This window comes from Musa acuminata, chromosome BXJ3-1 (assembly GCF_036884655.1).
Source record: "Musa acuminata AAA Group cultivar baxijiao chromosome BXJ3-1, Cavendish_Baxijiao_AAA, whole genome shotgun sequence".
NCBI lineage: Eukaryota > Viridiplantae > Streptophyta > Magnoliopsida > Zingiberales > Musaceae > Musa > Musa acuminata.
Genome location: NC_088349.1, coordinates 37,477,657 through 37,498,956, shown reverse-complemented (window position 1 = coordinate 37,498,956; position 21,300 = coordinate 37,477,657). Strand labels below are relative to the sequence as shown.

Below are 21,300 nucleotides of genomic sequence, written 5' to 3'. Positions count from 1 at the left end.
TGCTAATAACTATATTTAGACTCATGTATTTACAATTTTGTGTCACTGTGAAGGCAAATAAGAATTGAGATCGGCTTCTCCTTTTATCGTCTCTCTTTCGAAGCCAAACCTCCTATGCTTACTTTCGATCTCGAGCTCTCTCGGTGGTACTCCACAAAACCCTAGGTTCCATGGGCCAGGGAACCCCCGGAGGCATGGGGAACTAGGAGCACCCCGGCGATCAGAAGCACGATGGCGACAAGAAGGATAAAAAGATTGAGTTGGCAGCATCGCCGTCCCAAGTCAAACGGAAGCAATGCAGGCAGAAGGGTTCTGAGGTTGTTGCTTGGCTCCCCACCATCACCTTGCTCTCTAAGTGCCGCCTCCACAGCCTCAAGGTCGAGCTCGTCAAAGACTACCTCCTCATGGAGGTGGCGTTCGCCGCCAACCAAGAGCGCCTTTGTCCCTACGAGGAGAAGAACGAGGAGGATTGCTCCAAGTTTGATGATCTTCGGGAGTCGTCGATAAGTGTCAGAAACCTGTACGAGCTCATCGATGAGAACCATGTCATCGTTTCGTCGTCGATTAGAATGAAGTACTACGTTACGATCCTATCTTTTGTCGACAAGGATCAACTGGTATTGGACTATGCTATTTTTATACACAACAAGGTCAGTTTTGCTGGTTTAATGATTTATGGTTTTGGTCGCATGATCTCGGATTGGTGAAGATTTTTAGTGTTTAGGGTGCGAATTGGTTGTGGTTTTCTTGATATACCTAATTTGCTAGTATTTTGATAAAAATAACTTAAAATATTATGTGTATTTACATAGATCACTGGTATTTAGGCTCGACGAACTTGGTTAACTGGAGATTTAGGGTTCGAGTGTTTTGTGGTCAATTTTTATGAGTGAGCATTGTGAAGCATTTGTAGGCATCATACGTTTGCCCATATAATTTCTATTGCCGGGGGTACCTTAAATCTCCAAAAGTTAAGAAGATAACAAAATAATTGAAGTCTATAAGGTAAATGGAGCCCCATTTTACTAGGATACATAGTAATATGTTAGATTCATGGGTTGGACCGTAGGAGATCCAAGTTTTGATGCATAATGTCTGCTTAATAATCATCAAGTTTTTTTCTTTTTAGGCACTTTGTTTCTTTTGAATGTATCTAAAAGTTTATGTGTTGAATCACTCAATGGTTGCTCCCTCAGATTGATCAACCAGTAATACCGATTGCTATTTTTGCCCATTTCTTGACCTCAGGCAGGTTTTGATAGTCGCAACTGCTATGCTGATGAACACTATCTTCCAACTCTGTCGAGTGTAAGTACATTAGATCATTTTGCATTTTGGCTTTCCTGAGTAATGGCTTATCTGGAAATTTAATAGTATCAATAACTAGACAGGACATTTCGACATCCTGCAGATAGTGGATCCTATTGGAAGTGCCAATTGGTCCGTGATGCGTGTTGATTGGTCAGAAAGAAAGTGGCATCCAAAAGCATATTGAGCACAAGATGTCACTTTTGAGCTCCCGAAGAATATTTCTGTAAGCATTCTCTCTTTCAAAAATTCATACTTTAGGATGTCCATATGCCTCTAAATTCTTGTTGATTGATATGGGTTTTGTTGACAGTCTATTGATGAGAGTTATCATGTCACCATTGATGAAATGGTAAATCTTTTAGAACTTGTGTTCATATATGCTGATTCTTTCCTTTTTCTGGTTCACCTATTCCTGATTTACTTTCGTTAGTGTTGTCACAATCACCGAAAGCACATCAGATTAGGCAAAAGTAACTTAATCTTTGCAAGCTGACTGCCAAGTTCTATAGTTTTTCTTTTCCTCTGAGTTACTTCAGTGTATTCATGTGCTTAGGTTTAATGAAGCATATAAAAGGAAATTGGAACATGTTGCAGATATCCGTCTAAAATTCTTGCATTTTTGTCATAGATAGTGATAAGTGGTAGGACTTTGCAAGAAAATGCTTGTTCTACATGACTACGTCAACCAAAACCTTTGAGACATTATGCAATCATACAGAGTAGCACGATACATGCATGAGGCACAGTACAAATTCGAAGGGATTGATGACCCTTAATCTGAGCCTTTAGAGAAATAAATAAAAAAATAATCCGATGGATGAAATTGAATTATTCAATTAGAAACCGATATGACTTGTAAGAAAATAATGTCATATGTCAAAAGAAGTCAAATATTTTCTCAGCATGTTCACTATTTGGAGGATTGAACTCCAAAGCACCAAAAGCATCTATTTTCATTTTTGTTTAGATAGTATTATTTGGTCCTTTACTATCTCTTACCCATTATGCAAATTCTGCATACTAAAATATTTATTCATGCTTAAAAATAATAACAACAATGGGTTACAAATCGTGACAAGCATGTAAACTACATTGGAATATCGGATAATTGTTCAAAATGATCGACTATGCAGTGTTCCGAATACTGTTACTGTTGAAGCAATCAAATAATTGTTTAATGCCATCGACTGTAACAAATCTGGTTAGTTCATGCCGAATCATAACTAATACTAGAAGAATTTCATTTTCTTTCCATGTTTGACTTGTATTTATCATCACAAAATCATTGCTGCTATCTGTTTTCAGCTAACAATTATACAACACAATCTGGAAGAGAAACTAATCACTCAAACTTGAGTACACCAAATCTGCTATTTAACTGTCCTTCCTGTGTTTTATAATCAAAGACCAACCTCAGCAATCATGTATTTATTTATTTATTTTGCAGAAAGTGGTGACAGTGAAACCTTGTTTGTGGAATGGAATGAAGAGACTTTGCTACTTGTTTGCTAGGAAATTTTATCCTGAAGCTCTTCACAACCTGATGCAGTTGTTCTCTAATGACACCCTCATATGAGACACATCAGCAGGAACACCATTGTTTGGTCTGGTTGTGCCTCCTGACATCACATTGTTGAGTCAATTGCACCATGAAATCCATGCCAATTCTTGAACTCAAGCCACCTCATTTTGACACCAAACTCCACCATGTAGCAGCAGAAGATTGTTGGAGGCAATTGGGATGATTTGAATCTATGTTTCTCTCTAAGTAGGGATGAGGTGGATACTACTTTATTTGATGGTGCACTCCACCAAGTACTGGTCGTCTCTCTGTTTTGTGTTTTCCTGGTTATTTGATCTCTTGAGCAGCAAAATTTTGTTAGTCCATTTAACTTTATAGAGTGCTCAATTCTTTTGTAGAGAGAGAGAGAGAGACATTATAAAACACTTTCTTTGTGAAGTCTTTATGGCAAATCTCTTTTTTTTTTTTTGAAAGAAAACTGAAGCACAAAAAGAAGTGAATAATTTGGTTAGCAGATTCATAAAAGATGTCATTAAAAAAACTTAAAACAATAGAGAACAACTTAAAAGTTCTGAACAACTTAACTATTTTAACTCAATGAACATTACCAAATTATTTCTCGATATAATATTGCCCATGTTAATGGATAAGGGAACCAAACATATGCTTTATTTCTCTGACTGAACTTGCCAATTAATTAAGCATTATCATTCGAGTGCTGAACATTGACTTATAGTTTAATGAAAAGGATTAATGGAGGTGAAGTCCTATGATATTGATGTGAAAAATGAGACCATGGGAAAATGGAAAGCTTATTTAAATTATCTATAGCAATATGAATCAGTGAAATCTAAAAATGCACTTTGTTAAGGATCATTTTTCCAGTGGTTTGGACTGACCATTGACTGATGCATATCATCATCAAGACTCCCAGTTTCTAATTTTGGTGGTATTCAACAGTTGTAAAATTTATTTAAATATAGATCGACATAATATTTAGGAACTTTAAGACCAGAAGGGTGGATGAAGAACTCATTCATACATAATATCCTTATAAGTGCACTAATAAGATGCATAAAGCAAACTCGCACTATAATTTCTTCATTCATATTCCTTATGGCAGATAAATTGATGAGTTTCTTTAAGCTAAGGCAAAATTGAGGTTATGCATTCTATGAAACCAAGTTATAATTAAGTGTACTATCTCATTTCCGTTCTATACTATAAGAATTCCAGAGGAGTGTAACTGGGTTTATGTGATAAACTTGAAAAATTTCCCAAGGATATAAATAAACAAACTGTTCTACTGTCGTTGGTGTTTGCTAATGATAGGTTTTCAATCTCTCCCTTATTAGAACAAGTATAATTTTGCTGAGTATTAGTTGCCAATGAAGAGTGATGTCTGGAGTAGAGAAAATTGGCTCAACATGGTCTCCAAAGATCTTTCCACGGTAGAGGTAACTGAGGCCAACCTTTTGAGGTATTGGATCTTCTATTTATAATATGAAGAGATTTGTTTGCATATCTTGAGTAACAATGAAGCTTATGTGTTGCAATAGAGATGCATTAAACTATTTCTTAAACATTAGTTCAAAATATCAAGTTTATAGAGATATTAAAGAGCTTATTTATCCTATTTCACTCTGATCATATGGTTTAATTATTTTCGGTTCTGAATATCATGTCTAAATGCTAGTATGTCTTTTTCATATTCAATTACCAAAAATCACTATTTTGAATGTTTATGCTGCTTTTACTTTGAACTATAACTTTTGTCTTAACATCATGTATGCATTTCCTGTAGTTTGATTAGTATCATTTTCAATTTTAGGCTTTTCATGGTTGCTAATTTTTGGCATCTAGAATTGATAGTAGTAATAAAATTTAGTTAATGAGATTAACTACAATAACATATATGTGTTAAGTATTTGTATTTCAAATTTAGAAGGGCTCATACGAAAAAACCATCAACATTGCAAAAATCTGCATGCAATTTCCCAAATAAATAGAAACATAATTTAAACTTTTTAAATAAAATTAAGAAATCAGAAACTTACATCTACAAAAAGGGAATTATATTTTGGATTTTTTTGTTCAATGAGTTTTTAAGAGGGATCAGAGGATCACACTGGAATATGACATAATATAAAAAATTAGCAAAAAGTTATCAATTAAACCATTGACCTTCCAAATCTAATTTCATGAACAAAAACTTGAAAAAAAGGTAATATTTCAGTTCAGATTGACTCTCATGAATCAAACTTGGCCAATCTACTATTACTGTTTTACTTGTGATTATTGGAGTTATAAGAAAGAGTGAAAAAAAAAGGGAAAGATGATGGCCTCAACTTCAGTTGTCCCTAACATGGAACACTCCCCTGGCCATGCTGTCGTGGCCCAAGCATGAACTCACCACAAATCCTTTTAATACTTACGGTAGAAAAAGTTACTTGTACAAACAAATGATTTGTGATATGGACAAAAATGGCAGTGTGACACGCCATCCCCCTGAGCAACACACTGCCCGAGGCTCGCCATACCCTGCAGCAGCTCGGCCTCCCACGCAACCAAAGGTACAGTCCTGCCCTGCAGACAGCTACATCAGGTAACATCAAACCTCCTCTATAAATACTCCCGAGCCCTTGGCAAAGGGGGGGGAGGACACACTCAACACACCACACGGAGGTTTCTTCTCCTCCTAAACCCCCCCACATCTTTCGCTAACTTGATCGTCGGAGGGGTCGGGCCGAGCTCCCGGCCCGACCTGTGTGCAGGTGCGAGACGGTGTCGCCTCTTCCCGGCGCTGCGGCGGAGCTTCTTCCCGACCCGAACTACCGACCCGACCCACCGACCCGACCTCCCGACCCGAACCACCGAGCTCGGCCGCCGGGAGACCCCGAGGAGCATCCCCAGGAAGATCCCCGTCATCCGGACCCGAACCAAGCCGCGACGACCCCCGAGGCCACGGCTAAAAAAGTTACTTACGTAACAATTTGCATAACTAAAATGATGAATTTCTCGTATCTCATTTATATATATTGTTGTTCATGTTACCACCAATTCTTTTTCTTTCTCCTCTAACTATTAAAATGAATGGCAAATTAACACTGTTTAGGATGTTGGTTTCATGTTAATTAGTTTTCGTTTAGGATGTTGGTTTCATGTTAATTAGTTTTCACATTAGTTCTGTGCTTGTAGTTAATCTATGTTTGTTCTGTTCTTCCCCTTTAATTAACTTCTGATTTCTATTATGATATAGTTTTTGTATAATACATTCTTTTTGTAAATTAATTTTTCTTATACTCCTCAAATTTGTCTGAAGAAATGATTTTGCATTTTTTTAATTGCCTCTTAACCTGTAATGGCTTTGTTCACTCCATCTGGTCTTGTAATGCAGAAGGATTTGTTGACTTCAAACGATCGCTCAACGAGATGCCATCAAGCATCTATCTTTTCTCATTTAACTAGCAGCGTTGAGAACTTGCTCTTTCTCGGAGCACATCTTGTCTCCACCAATCTACTATGCAAACCATCATCTTTGACAAGACACCGTGAAGGAGGCCATTTTTAGATTTACCCATGAGTGGCAGCAAGTGCTATTTATTTGATTCTTAGAAGTTTTCAGCTTCATGTGGCAACAAGTTCTAGCTTGATGATGTCAGTGAATCTCAACAGTTTGTCCTAGATATTTTGAATGGAATAATTGAAATGACAATTGATATGGACAAAAATGGCAGTGTGACACGCTATCCCCCTGAGCAACACACTGCCCGAGGCTCGCCATACCTTGCAGCAGCTCGGCCTCCCACGCAACTAAAGGTACAGTCCTGCCCTGCAGACAGCTACATCAGGTAACATCAAACCTCCTCTATAAATACTCCCGAGCCCTTGGCAAAGAGGGGGGAGGACACACTCAACACACCACACGGAGGTTTCTTCTCCTCCTAAACCCCCCCCACATCTTTCGCTAACTTGATCGTCGGAGGGGTCGGGCCGAGCTCCCGGCCCGACCTGTGTGCAGGTGTGAGATGGTGTCGCCTCTTCCCGGCGCTGCGGCAGAGCTTCTTCCCGACCCGACCTACCGACCCGACCCACCGACCCGACCTCCCGACCCGAACCACCGAGCTCGGCCGCCGGGAGACCCCGAGGAGCATCCCCAGGAAGATCCCCGTCATCCGGACCCGAACCAAGCCGTGACGGCCCCCGAGGCCACGACTAAAAAAGTTACTTACCGTAACAGAATGACACTAGAAGGAGGGCCCGAAATGACGGTACGGCCAGCCTATTGTGAGGAGGAAGAACAACTTCATGGCTATTGTGAGATCTACCTCGGCGCGGCCAACGTTGATAAAAATGATATAATAATATATCAAATAATAAAAGCCTGTCTATTGTGAGGAGGAAGAACAACTTCATGGCTTGCTCAGCTCTTTCACAGGATAATTGATATCAAAATTAGTTGCCCGTGATGTTGAGAGAGAGAGAGATTATCTTCTTCTCCTTTGCTTTAAAAAATATATACATATATATATATATATATTATTGGTGAGAATTCTGAAAACATTTTATGCTAATTATTAAATCATTATAGAGATCATTTTTTGGCTAAATACTGAAGACAGCATTTTATTGTGTTTGTAATGAATAAGCACACCGCAACCTTTTTTCTCTCCCGTACGACTACTCAGCACGTGAATCGCACATGTTTCGGATCCGTTTCGAGTGGATGTCGCATCGCACATGCTTCGGACCCGCTTCACTAGAAGATCCGATTCCAGTTGAACTTAACGCGGCCTATATATACATATATCCTCAGTCTCCACCCCCATCCCACTCCCGCTCTCGCTCTCTCTTCTCTTCCTCCTTCGATCTCTCTCCCTCTCTTCGTGTTTGGCTTCGCCGTCCTTGGTCAATCCTCCGCCGTGCCCTCCTCTCTCTCTGTCTCTCTTCGGGCGAAGATGAAGCGGCCGGTGAAGTTCATCGCCGACCCTAGGGCACGGCGCACCGCGTTCAAGAAGAGGAGGGCCTGCTTCCTCAAGAAGGCCTATGAGCTCTCCACCCTCACCGCCACCGACGTCGCCGCCATCTCCTTCGCTCCACATGATGCACCTCCCGGCGCCGTCCCCGACCTCCTCACCTGGCCTCAGGACCGGAAAGAGGTGGTCCGCATTATCCGCCGCCTCCCTAAGTACGGCGACGGCGCCGGTCCCGGCATCAATAAAACGCCGAAAATCAAGCCCCCGGAGGAGGTTGCCGTCGACCAGGCGTGGGACGACCAGGGGGCGCTTTGGACCATCGTGAGGTCCCTGCTGGAACCAGAGATCCTGGCCCTGAGAAATAGCGGAACTAAGTTACCGGAGGAACCGGAGTGCTCGAGCTCCCATCACATCCTAGGGCTTCAAGATCCTCTTCCTCCTCCTCCTCCTCTCGCGGCGGCGATCGTCGACGATGCCTCCGACCCCACTGCCATGAGGATTCACGAGCTCCTGAGTATGCCCGATACCTTCTACGGGAACGATGAGGCCTCCTTCGCTGAGTTGCTGCACCTGATGCAACAAGAGTAGACCAGCAACATCTGCGATAACTTCTTCAGCTACAAGTATAATGGGTATTTTTTTTCTTTTTATTGCGAAGTTGGATACACAGTCAAAATCTGTCCTCTGATTCCACGAGCAATAAAATCAGCTTCTTTTTAAACAAAAATCGTGCAAAATTTTACTGGTAACATCTATTCAGCAACCAGAGTGCCAAATAGATGACTTGCATACACCATTGTTTCATACTTGTTTACCTCTCAGTACTTCTTTACATTTAGATTAGCTCAAGAAATAATAAGATTTTCTTATGCATTTTGTCTTTCCGACAAGAGTTACTTGACAGCAGTATCCAATTTTAGGCTTTTAGCCAATGATCTAACACTAGCGAGTTAAGAACTGCTTTCATATTTTATCCTTTCTCAATCAGTGCCATCTTGTGTTTCAATGGGTCATAGAGGAACTCTCAATTGTTCATCTCCTTATAAGTACATTTATAAGAGATGAATTATCCTACTTTGCTTTGATCATATGTTTTAATTGTTTATTTTTGGGGTTTTAAGTATGCTGTCTGCAGTCCTATCACAATCACTTTTGCCTCGAGTGCAGGTATGTCTTTGGCAGGCATATTCATCTAGCTGTTTTTAAATGTTTATGCTTGCCTTTACTCTGAACTATAACCTACATTGTCTTACATTATCTTGGCATTTACTGTAGTTTAACAAGTATCATTTTCAGTTTAGGCTTTTATTCATGATTATTCAATTTTGGCACCTAATTCATGATTGTTACATTATACTAATACATCCACCGTGTCAGCCTTAACAACATTAACTCAATGAACATTGCCAAATTATTTCTCGATATAATATTGCCCATGCTAATGGATAAGGGAACCAAACATATGCTTTATTTCTCTGGCTGAACTTGCCAATTAATTAAGTATTATCATTCGAGTGCTGAACATTGACTTATAGTTTAATGAAAAGGATTAATGGTGGTGAAGTCCTATAATATTGATGTGAAAAATGAGACCATGGGAAAATGGAAAGCTTATTTGAATTATCTGTAGCAATATGAATCAGTGAAATCTAAAAATGCTCTTTGTTAAGGATCATTTTTCCAGTGGTTTGGACTGACCATTGACTGATGCATCTCATCATCAAGACTCTCAGTTTCTAATTTTGGTGGTATTCAACAGTTGCAAAATTCATTTAAATATAGATCGACATAATATTTAGGAACTTTAAGACTAGAAGGGTGGATGAAGAACTCATTCATACATAATATCCTTATAAGTGCACTAATAAGATGCATAAAGCAGACTCGCACTATAATTTCTTCATTCATATTGCTTATGGCAGATAAATTGATGAGTTTCTTTAAGCTAAGGCAAAACTGAGGCTATGCATTCTATGAAACCAAATTATAATTAAGTGTACTATCTCATTTCCGTTCTATACTATAAGAATTCCAGAGGAGTGTAACTGGGTTTATGTGATAAACTTGAAAAATGTCCCGGGGATATAAATAAACAAACTGTTCTACTGTCGTTGGTGTGTGCCAATGATAGGTTTTCAATCTCTCCCTTATCAGAACAAGTATAATTTTGCTGAGCGTTGGTTGCTAATGAAGAGTGATGTCTGGAGCAGAGAAAATTGGCTCAACATGGTCTCCAAAGATCTTTACACGGTAGAGGTAACTGAGGCCAACCTTTTGAGGTCTTGGATCTTCTATTTATAATATGAAGAGATTTGTTTGCATATCTTGAGTAACAATGAAGCTTATGTGTTGCAATTGAGATGCACTAAACTATTTCTTAAACATTAGTTCAAAATATCAAGTTTATAGAGACATTAAAGAGCTTATTTATCCTATTTCACTCTGATCATATGGTTTATTTCTTTTCGGTTCTGAATGCCGTGTCTAAATGCAGGTATGTCTTTTTCATATTCAATTACCAAAGATCACTATTTTGAATGTTTATGTTGGCTTTTACTTTGAACTATAACTTTTGTCGTAACATCATGTTTGCATTTCCTGTAGTTTGACTAGTATCATTTTCAATTTAGGCTTTTCATGGTTGCTAATTTTTGGCATCTAGAATTGATAGTAGTAATTAAATTTAGTTAATGAGATTAACTACAATAACATATATGTGTTAAGTATTTGTATTTCAAATTTAGAAGGGCTCATACAAAAAAACCATCAACATTGCAAAAATCTGCATGCAATTTCCCAAATAAATAGAAACATAATTTAAACTTTTTAAATAAAATTAAGAAATCAAAAACTTACATCTACAAAAAGGGAATTATATTTTGGGATTTTTTGTTCAATGAGTGTTTGAGAGGGATCAGAGGATCACACTGGAATATGACATAATATAAAAAATAAGCAAAAAGTTATCAATTAAACCATTGACCTTCCAAATCTAATTTCATTAACAAAAACTTGAAAAAAGGTAATATTTCAGTTCAGATTGACTCTCATGAATCAAACTTGTCCAATCTACTATTACTGTTTTACTTGTGATTAATTGAGATTATTGGAGTTATAAGAAAGAGTGGAAAAAAAAGGGAAAGATGATGGCCTCAACTTCAACTATCCCTAACATGCAACACTCCCCTAGCCGTGCTCTCGTGGCCCAAGCATGAACTCACCACAAATCCTTTTAATACTTACAGTAGAAAAAGTTCCTTGTACAAACAAATGATTTGCATAACTAAAATGATGAATTTCTCGTATCTCATTTATATATATTGTTGTTCATGTTACCACCAATTCTTTTTCTTTCTCCTCTAACTATCAAAATGAATGGCAAATTAACACTGTTTAGGATGTTGGTTTCATGTTAATTAGTTCTCACATTAGTTCTGTGCTTGTAGTTAATCTATGTTTGTTCTGTTCTTCCCCTTTAATTAACTTCTGATTTCTATTATGATATAGTTTTTGTATAATACATTCTTTTTGTAACTTAATTTTTCTTATACTCCTCAAATTTGTCTGAAGAAATGATTTTGCGTTGTTTTAGTTGCCTCTTAATCTGCAATGGCTTTGTTCACTCCATCAGGTCTTGTAATGCAGAAGGATTTGCTGACTTCAAGCGATCGCTCAACGAGATGCCATCAAGCATCTATCTTTTCTCATTCAACTAGCAGTGTTGAGAACTTGCTCTTTCTCGGAGCACATCCTGTCTCCACCAATCTACTATGCAAACCATCATCTTTGACAAGACACCCTGAAGGAGGCCATTTTTAGATTTACACATGAGTGGCAGCCAATGCTATTTATTTGATTCTTAGAACTTTTCAGCTTCATGTGGCAACAAGTTCTAGCTTGATGATGTCAGTGAATCTCAACAGTTTGTTCCAGATATTTTGAATGGAATATTTGAAATAGCAATTGAGATGGAAAAGATTGAGAAGAATTCATTGAGAAGCAAAATGCTGGAGGGGTATCTTATGGTAGCTCTGTTTGTGCCATCAACATCAACCAGACTTTCCTTTGAGCCAGCTATAAAAAGGTTAGGAGGATAAGTTTTTGATTACAGAAGAAGCACGTGAATTTTTTTCAGCCACGAAGAGAAACTCCTGAAGGTATGATCTTAATTATGGATAATTTTGTGGTGTCCAGAATTGTATAAGGAAGACTTAATGAGTGGAAAGCATGATTTGCAGATATAACTACAGTTGAAGTTTACACAGATATAATTGTTTTAAAACATTTCAAAAGTGGAGTTGCTAGATGGCAGCTTCAACAGCCAATATTCTTTTTTATAAAAGCTGGGATGATCAAGGACAGCATCCAACACAGGTAAAAGGAATAGTATCTCAATGTTATCTTGTTCAGGAAGGATGATAAAAACAGAAGAAGACAACTGGAGGTTTTTATGCTGCATTTTCTCTCAGATGATTCTGATGTATGCATGATTTGTTGACAGCCAGGTTTTCTATGTACGGAAGTTTGCTTCACCATTAGAACTACAGGGGAAAAAAAACTTGAAACCTTAATGAATTACGATGACATAATTGTTTTTACTTGTCAGATTAGGAAGTACATTACTTCATCAGAAAATGTTCCTTAAGGTTGCTGTGAATTCTTTGAGGTCATCACAAGGAAATAGAAGTCAACCGGTTCATGATGCTAGTTGTAATAGAAAAATCAGATATTGGAATGAATTGCTAGCCTCAGTGTATAGGTACTATCGAGAGATATTTCACAAGCTGATAAGCACCACAATAATGCATTAATTTTCTTGGCAGGTACATTGTGAACAAAGCTCTGGTTTTCTAGAAGTGGCTTCGAGGAGTGATGTTGCCTTATCAAGCTTGCGTTCAGAAAGAAAGATTTGGTGAGATTATGCATAGACCTTTATAAAGAAATTCATGGCAAGTGCATTGTGGACAAAGAGGTGTTAGATGTGCTTCCTAAGCATCCTCACCCAAGACTTGATGAGGTACATGAACATGTCTGGAACCATTTCTTTCTTAGTATGTAGAACAAAAAATCCATTGTCTCAGCAACCAACACTTAATTTTCACAAAGATAATTGCCGAAGAAATGCAAGGTTTACTTTTATTTGAGACTTCCTTTTTTTTCTTTTCTAAATACTGCATCCTCTATTTGTGTTTTGACCCCCATAAACAAAATCACCTGATATCTCTTAAACAACCATTCATGGCGAAGTGACTAAAACTTGATTAATGTTATGCAATAAAGGACCAAAATTTATGAAATTGCATGGATTGTGATCCTAGAGCTGTATATTTCAAACAAGCCAAGAATGGTCTTTATGTTTGAATCACTCCATTGATGCTGCTGCTGCTTTGCTGGTAAGTGTCGATACAAACTATTTCTTTTATTTGTTTTACGTAATTCGATAGGCCATTTTGACATTGTCCATTGTTATAGAATTCTTTTTTCTGCTTCCGTGTCCATTGTTAATGGCTGAAAAACAAGTATCTTAATTTCGTCAAAAGATTGCTAAGCTAATGTTATAAAGAGATTAGATTGACTGATTCTGTTTCTTAAAGATGTGATGTGATTAACAGAAGCAGAATGGAGTATGAAAATTTAATGCTATTTTGCCCATCTTATCATGATGAGAAACACTAATTGTATTTATGCTCTGAATACTTGCTTGCTTGTTTCTTGTAAGATTAACTGTGTATTTATTTATTAATTTTATATATTTTGGATGGAATCCCTTCTAAAATCTAGCTTTGATTGCAATCATATTATTCCACATAGTAAGTGTCAAATGAGTTTTATTTACCGTAATGGAGTAATGTGGTGAACCATTAAATAGAGAAAAAAAAACATCCTGATTATTAAAGTTAAGAATTTAAGTCTTGCTCTAAATAATTGGCTATATTATATTTGAATGAAAATAATTAAATTTTAATATAACATATGTGTTTTATTATTTTAATACAAATTTTTCATAAGGCATCCCTAATAATTGGAATCATGTGTTATCTCTTCCACGGTATTTCAAATAAGTCGTAATGCCTCAACTATTAGGATTGATGAATTCTTTTTATGTCTGGTCTATTTTTATATCATTCACATTGACTTGTTTGTTTTTTGAATATTTTATATAATTTTTTTAGTTTATTCTTCTATTGCAGTCATGCCTAATCCCATATATAATATTACTTAAATATATTTAAAATAAAACTAATTTTTAAAGTATTCCAATCAGATAAGATTGATGTAAATTATAATTTTAAGAGTTAAATGTAACTTAAATATATTTAAAATAAAATTTAATTTTTTAAGCATTCTTGTCATATAATATAGAATGTTGATGTAAGTTAGTATCTTAAGAATTAAATAGATGGTGATTGGAGGGTACCTTAAAATTAGAAGGATAATAACTATATTTAGAGGGGTGTATTTGTAATTTTGTGTCACTTTGAAGGCAAATGAAAACTGAGATCGGCTTCTCTTTTTCCACCTCTTTTCCAAAGCCAAATCCCCAAGCCTTACTCTCGAACTCGAGCTCTCATGGTGGTACTCCTCGAAACCCTAGGATCCATGGGCCAGGGAACCCCCGGAGGCATGGGAAACTAGTGGCGCCTCGGCGATAGGAAGCACGATAGCGACAAAAAGGACAAAAAGTTCGAGTACTACGTTAGGATCCCGTCTTTTGTCGACAAGGATCAACTGGAACTGGACTTTGCCATTCTTATGCCTAATAAGGTCAGTTTTGCTGGTTTAATGATTATGGTTTGGTCGCATGATCTCGGATTGGTGAAGATTTTGTGTTTAGGGTGCGAATTTGTTGTGGTTTTCTTGATATACCTAATTTGCTAGTTTTCTATGAAAAATAACTTGCAATATTATGCGCATTTGCATAGATCACTGGTATTTAGGCTCGACGAACTTGGTTAGCTGAAGATCTGGGGTTCGAGTGATTTGTGGTCAATTTTTATGGGAGAGAATTTCTTGCATTATGAAGCCTTTGTGGGCATCATACGTTTGCCAACATAATTTCTATGGCCGGGGGTATCTTAAATGTCCAAAAGTTAAGAATATAACAAACGAATTGAAGTCTAGAAGGTAAATTGAGCCCCATTTTGCTAGGATACATGGTAATATATTAGATTCATGGGCTGGACTGTAGGAGATCCAAGTTCTGTTGCATATGCCTGCTTAAGAATCATCATGTTCTTTTCTTCTTAGGAACTTTGTTTCTTTTGAATGTATCTAAATGTTTGTGTGTTGAGTCACTCAATCTAGGAAACCTATGTTGGGTAGCTAGAGCATTGATTTTGTTTTTACAAATTATATTATCTACTCTGTTTGATTTGAATTCTAATCCTTTAAGATTGTTTCATTTATTTTCAGTGGTCATTTAATTCTGTGAGTTAGTCAAAGTCTTTGATAAAGTGACAGTTTGGGTTCATTTTTTATCTATATGTTTGAATAATTGGATATTATTCAAATGGTGGCCTCTTTAGCTTCTTAATAGATGGGTTGTGTACTTGCTTTCAACAATCGTAGAAATTCTAAATGTCAGAAGAAATTTGGGTCACCCACTCCTGTATGTCTTGCCTCCATCTCCACCTCCACCTCCACCTCCACCTCTTCCTTTTGTTTTCTGTTGTTTTTTCCTTCTTCTCTTATTTGAATATTTTCAAAGTGACTCAAAACATTTCTTGAAAATAAAGGAGAAATGTCTTATTTAGCTTGTCTACCTCTTGTTTTGGACTTCTCCTAGGAGTAAAAACAAGTGTTCGGTCCAATCCTTATTGAAGAGACAGCTGCAGAGATTGAAATATAGTTTTCTTGAAAAGCTTTCTTACAGTTGGTTGACACTTATTTTGTCTCCTCTGCAGTGTAACCTACACTGAATGGGCTGGAATATTTTTATTGGTTGAATCAATATACAACTTGACTTGTTTATAGGTGTGGGTGAAGAAACCGGTCAAGCTACATCTAACTCTGGATTTTTCCAATCCAGAAGATTTTGCAGAATTATTATGTACCTGTATCTTATTCAACTGAAGTGTAAAATAATTATTGGTCTTTGTCCTTTTTATTTTAGCCTGTGCTTTAGATGTTTCTAATCCTTACCTTTTATGCATCTTCATATGACATGATACATAATGATATGCTTCTTACTTGGTGGTTTTTGTTCACATAATTGTTAAATTCTGAAATATTATATCAGGATATGTTGTTATTGAGTGGATAAATGGGTGATTAGATTAAACTGTCTTTTGCAGATCTTGTCTGTTGTTGGGCTTCTTCAGGATGAACTTGATCCTATGGTTTCTGTCATGAAAGTTGAAAAAGCTCCTTTGGAATCTTATGCTGATATTGGTGGCTTAGATGCACAAATTCAATAAATTAAAGAAACTGTTGAAATTCCTCTTACTCATTTTGAGCTGTATGAAGATATTGGAATTAGGCTTCCCAAGGGAGTTATACCATATGGGGAGCCTGGAACTGGGAAAACTTTACTTGCCAAGGTGAGAGTGTAGCATGTGAATTTCCATAACATGGACTTTACAACTTTGCCCCACACATTCTTTACCCTCCCTCTTCTCTATTCTCTCGATCTCTATTTAGTTACATTTGTATAGAATATAGATTAGTATATCTACCAGCATTTATTATGAGTAAATAGAGAAGAGAAATGAGAAAGGATGTTTTTATTGCCTGTGCACTTCTTCTTTACCAATGGATGTCTTTTTTTTTTAAAAATTGACCTTCTATTATTACAAATTTACAATCTTGATGGTGGTGGCCAATTTAAAAAAAAAAAGCTTAACTGAGTTTCGCTTTAGAATTGGAATTATCTTTCTCTTGTGGGTTTACGACCTAAAAGGTTTTTGCCATCCAATTTGTGTTGCATGGTGATCTGAATGCTGTGGTATCTGCATTTGGTTATTGCAAAGTCCTAATTTTTGTACTATTTATGAATGCTTAATTTCAGGCTGTGGCTAACTCAACTTAAGCAACTTTCTTGCATGTTTTTGGAAGTGAGTTGATTTAGAAATATTTGGGTGATGGCCCAAAACTTGTTAGAGAACTGTTTAGAGTGGCAGATGAACCTTCTCCTTCGATAGTCTTTATTGATGAGATAGAAGCAGTTGGCACCAAAAGGTCTGTCGATGAGAAATAAAAGTCCCACTTTTTTCTTTCTCTTGTATGTAAATCATTGTTAAAATTATCAGACTATTCTATCTGACCAATTTTAGATATGATGCTCATTCTGGTGGTGAGTGTGAAATACAGAGAACCATGTTGGAATTGCTGAACCAGTTAGATGGTTTGGACTCAAGGGGGGATGTTAAGGTCTTGCAACCAACATAATTGAAAGCCTTGATCCAGCCTTGCTTCGGCCTGGTCGTATTGATGGGAAGATTGAATTCCCGCTGCCAGACATTAAACATCGTATTTTTCAGGTTTGTTATGTTTCATGAACAAATATAGGATACTTATAGAACACCGGTGCATGTTTTTGTACACTTTGCGGGTTCTTGCTAAATTCTTATTTTCATGTTAATTTCTTTAGATACATACCTCTAGAATGACACTGGCCAATAATGTCAACCTGGAAGAATTTGTCATGACAAAGGACGAGTTCTCTGGAGCTGATATCAAGCAGTGATTGCAAAAGGCGCTCGGGCGCTCGCCTAGGCGCTCGGGCGAGGCGAGGCGAGGCCCGAGTGCCTCGCTAATGTCCCAGGCGGCACGCTTCAATCAGGCGCCGCCTAGGCGCTCGCCCGAGCCCAGGCGCTAGGTGCTTCGGGCGAGCGCCTGGGTAAACCGAACCAGAATTTTAGGTCTGGTTCGGTCCTGGTTCGGTTGTTAGTTGGTTCAATCGAACCAACTAAACCGATATAACCCCAACCCTAACCCTAACCCAACACTAACCTGCTGCCGCTGCCGATCCCGATCCCGATCCCGATCGCGATCTTGTCGCTCGTTGCCGCTGCTCCCGCTACCGCTGTCGCTGCTCGCGCCTCCCGCGAGCCCTCTCGCTGCTCGCGCCTCCCGCGAGCCTTCCCGCTGCTCACGCCTCCCTCGAGCCCTCCCGCTGCTCACGCCTCCCGCGAGCCCTCCCGCTGCTCGCGCCTCCCGCGAGCCCTCTCGCCTCCTGCGAGCCCTCCAGCGAGCCTTCCCGCTGCTCGCGCCTCCCTCGAGGCCTCCCGCTGCTCGCGCCTTCCGCTCCCTTTCCCTTTCTCGCTGCTGCTGCCGCTGCCGCTGCCGCCGCTCGCCGCCGCTGCTGCCGTCGCTCGCCGCTGCTTCCTTGTTTCTCCGTCAGCAGGTTTATACTGTTAATGTGATTATATTTATTAATTATATTATATATTTTTATATTTTTATTTAAAATTTTAAATAATTATATTTATTAATTATATTTTATATTTTTATATTTTAGCGCCTCGCTTCGCTCGGGCGAGCGCCTAGCGCCTCGGGCGTTTTTGGACCTTGGCGCCTTTTGGCGCCTAGCGCTTTTTAAATCACTGATATCAAGACAATCTGTACTGAATCTGGCTTGCTTGCTTTAAGAGAGCGTAGGATGAAGGTGTGTCACATATTTACATGTAAAATTGTATTCTTTTATATAGAAGGTCATTGTTAGATAAAGCTTTTGTTATTACACTAATATTATCAGCAATTGTTATTGTGGTCTTATATACCTTTTGTTTGGGATGTATACATGCTTTTTTAAATGGATATTGACTTTTGAATGCTAGTTGTCCATACCCTAGGGATTTTATGAATTTTTCCTATGTTCCTATTAAATGTTCAGAAATTGATCACTTAAAAAGTTAACCACTAAAAGACAGGAGAACTTTTCATATTACCTCTCCTATTCTATAAAGGTAACTCATTTCTTTATAATTTAAATGTGATGGTTCATGTAAGCTGTATTTAGTCTACGTTCTCCATTAGATTGCTTTTCAGATTCATATTATAAAGCTTTATTGTCCAGATGACTTCTTCTGACCCCAGTTATAGTTCCTGGTATGTATTTTATAAAGCCACTAATTTACCCGAATGGGGGTTCCTTGATGATTCAAGTTCTTATTACTTCTCTTTCTTGGGGCAAGAGGATCATAACCATTTTAGGAAGCTAAATTTTGCATCAATCTTTATTAGTGTATCATTGCTTTGGATAAAACTTGTTATAAGAAGTAGAATAAAGAACCGGAAACGATCATTCTTTGGGCTGGATGTAATAAAGTTATTTACATGTTGAGGGAGATTTACTTACAAAAGCATATTGGAAATTTGTTCAGGTGACATTTTTGGTGATCTCTGAACACTCAAGTCTATGCTTCATGTTTTCAAGTCTAAAGGTCTACAACCAGGTTTAGAAGCTCGGTCGACTTCTGGTCTTGACACCTTGTTGCATTGGTATCTCACCAGTTTATCGGGCAATATTCCAACCTTTTCCACACATTATCAGTAAAAGATAATACAAAAATAACACCATTTGGTATTAAACCATATGATCCATATAGGTCCTTACTCAGGCTAATTAAGGTTTGTCATAGGCTCTAAACCTCCACCTATGTGTCTTAACAGTGGTTGACTGCTGAAACAGTTTGTCATGCTGCTAGAATAGAGATCCTCTTCTTCCTCCGAAAATAAAAAATGGAAAGGAAAGATACTACTTATCTATTTTGTTCCCATTTCTTATGACAACTTATCTCTGGTATAGAGAAGTGATGTGATGATGCCTTGGCTCTTGGAAATGTCATGATCTCGTCTCAATTTCTGATTCTCTGTTCTTTGTTTTTCTTTTCCCCATTCTCTTTCATAGCCTTGAGAAGTGAGACAATTTGGGAGAGAATTATTCAAGGCCCTACATAATGAAATAAAGAAAAATTCAACTTAAAAAGTAAAATATAAACTAAATAAGATCAGTTCAACGTAAAAGAATATGGTTTGGCTTATAAGTAAAATTCTTGCTCTTGGGCACATGTTGGATCATGTAGTTGATAAGAAAAAATACGAATAATTCAAAACTAATATTGTTGATATGGATTATGATGGTTTTCAAACGTTTGTTTTAATCAAAGGTTTTTCAAACAAGATCGTCAAATACTTGAATATTTTCCTTGGCTTGGTGCATATTAAGTTTGACAAATCTGATATGGTAGGGACATACCCAACAAATGGAACATTAACTAGTCTTCTTTGAAGAGACACTCTCACTTGACTAGTTTGAGTTGGACTACACGTCTTTAGTGGTTGGATCGACTAGTTGAATTTGACCTGCATTGGATTGAGAGTTTAAACTAATACCCATTTGCTTTATCTTGCATTCCCAAAGTGCCCTCAGTTACATATCAAAGTAATTTGTAGCTACATCATCTTACGCTCAGCTAACTCATGCAGACTTCAAGAAGGCCAAGGAGAAGGTGACGTTTAAGAAGAAGGAAGGGGTGCCTAAGGGACTACATGTGAGCTATTAATTCGCTTGCCTCATAACATGAAGGTTTGTCTCATTTGTCGCTTTTGATTATCGTGATTCTCAATATATTATTTTTAGATGTTTGTTTGTGGACCTTGATAATCGCAAATTGGATAACAAAAATGGTTCAACATAATTAATCTTTTGAGAAATATTGTGCATCTTCATGCCCAAGTTGTAATCACATACCTTTTATATAAATGTGTTGTGTTTAACTAATTACAGAATACCCCTTGTATTTAACTACCTTTAGCATCTCGGTCCTTACGCTTTAAAAAGTTTCATTGGCATCCCTATAATTACGAAAATAAACATTTAGGTCTATTTACCATAACGTTGTTTGTTTTATCGACGGAAATACAAAAACAAAAGACAAAAAAGTAATTTTAGCATTCTAGTTGACGATGGTGGATGACGTCGGTGGTGGCGGATGGTGGCATTGTTGGGGGTTGCGAGTGGCTATTGTGGATGAGGAGAGTAGCGGTGAGAGGTAAGAGTGCCTCTGCATCGGCATCGGCATCGGCGTCGGCATCGGCGTCGTTGGCATTGTTGAGTGGCTAAAGGGCTGCTCAGCATCTGCATTGGTGGCTCTTTCGTCGCTTGGCAATTGCATCAGCGTTGATGTAGATGCAAAGCGGTGTCGCTCTGCATCTGCGTAGGCATCGACGCAAATGCAGAGCGACCGACGTAGTTGCTGAGTGACGTCGCTCTGTATTTGAGTCGACGTCGATGCAGTTGCCGAGTGACGTTGCTTTACATTTACGTCGACATTGATGTAGTTGCCTAGCGACATCACTTTGCATCTGCAAGGGTCGTCGATGCAGATGCTGAGTGATGCCACTTTGCATCTACGTCGGCGCGACGTAGTTGACGAGCAAAAGGGCCATCGATGCATATGCCGAGTAGCGTCACCTTACATCTGCATCGGTGACCCTTTCCCCGCTCGGCAACTGCATCGACGTCGATGTAGATGCATAGCGACCCTT

At 38.1% G+C, this 21,300-nt stretch overlaps 1 pseudogene; it reads left to right on the top strand.

The window, feature by feature from the left end:
* The first annotated feature begins 170 nt into the window (after positions 1–170).
* LOC135629257 (26S proteasome regulatory subunit 4 homolog) lies at positions 171–20,315 on the top strand (annotated as a pseudogene).
* The last annotated feature ends 985 nt before the right edge of the window (positions 20,316–21,300 follow it).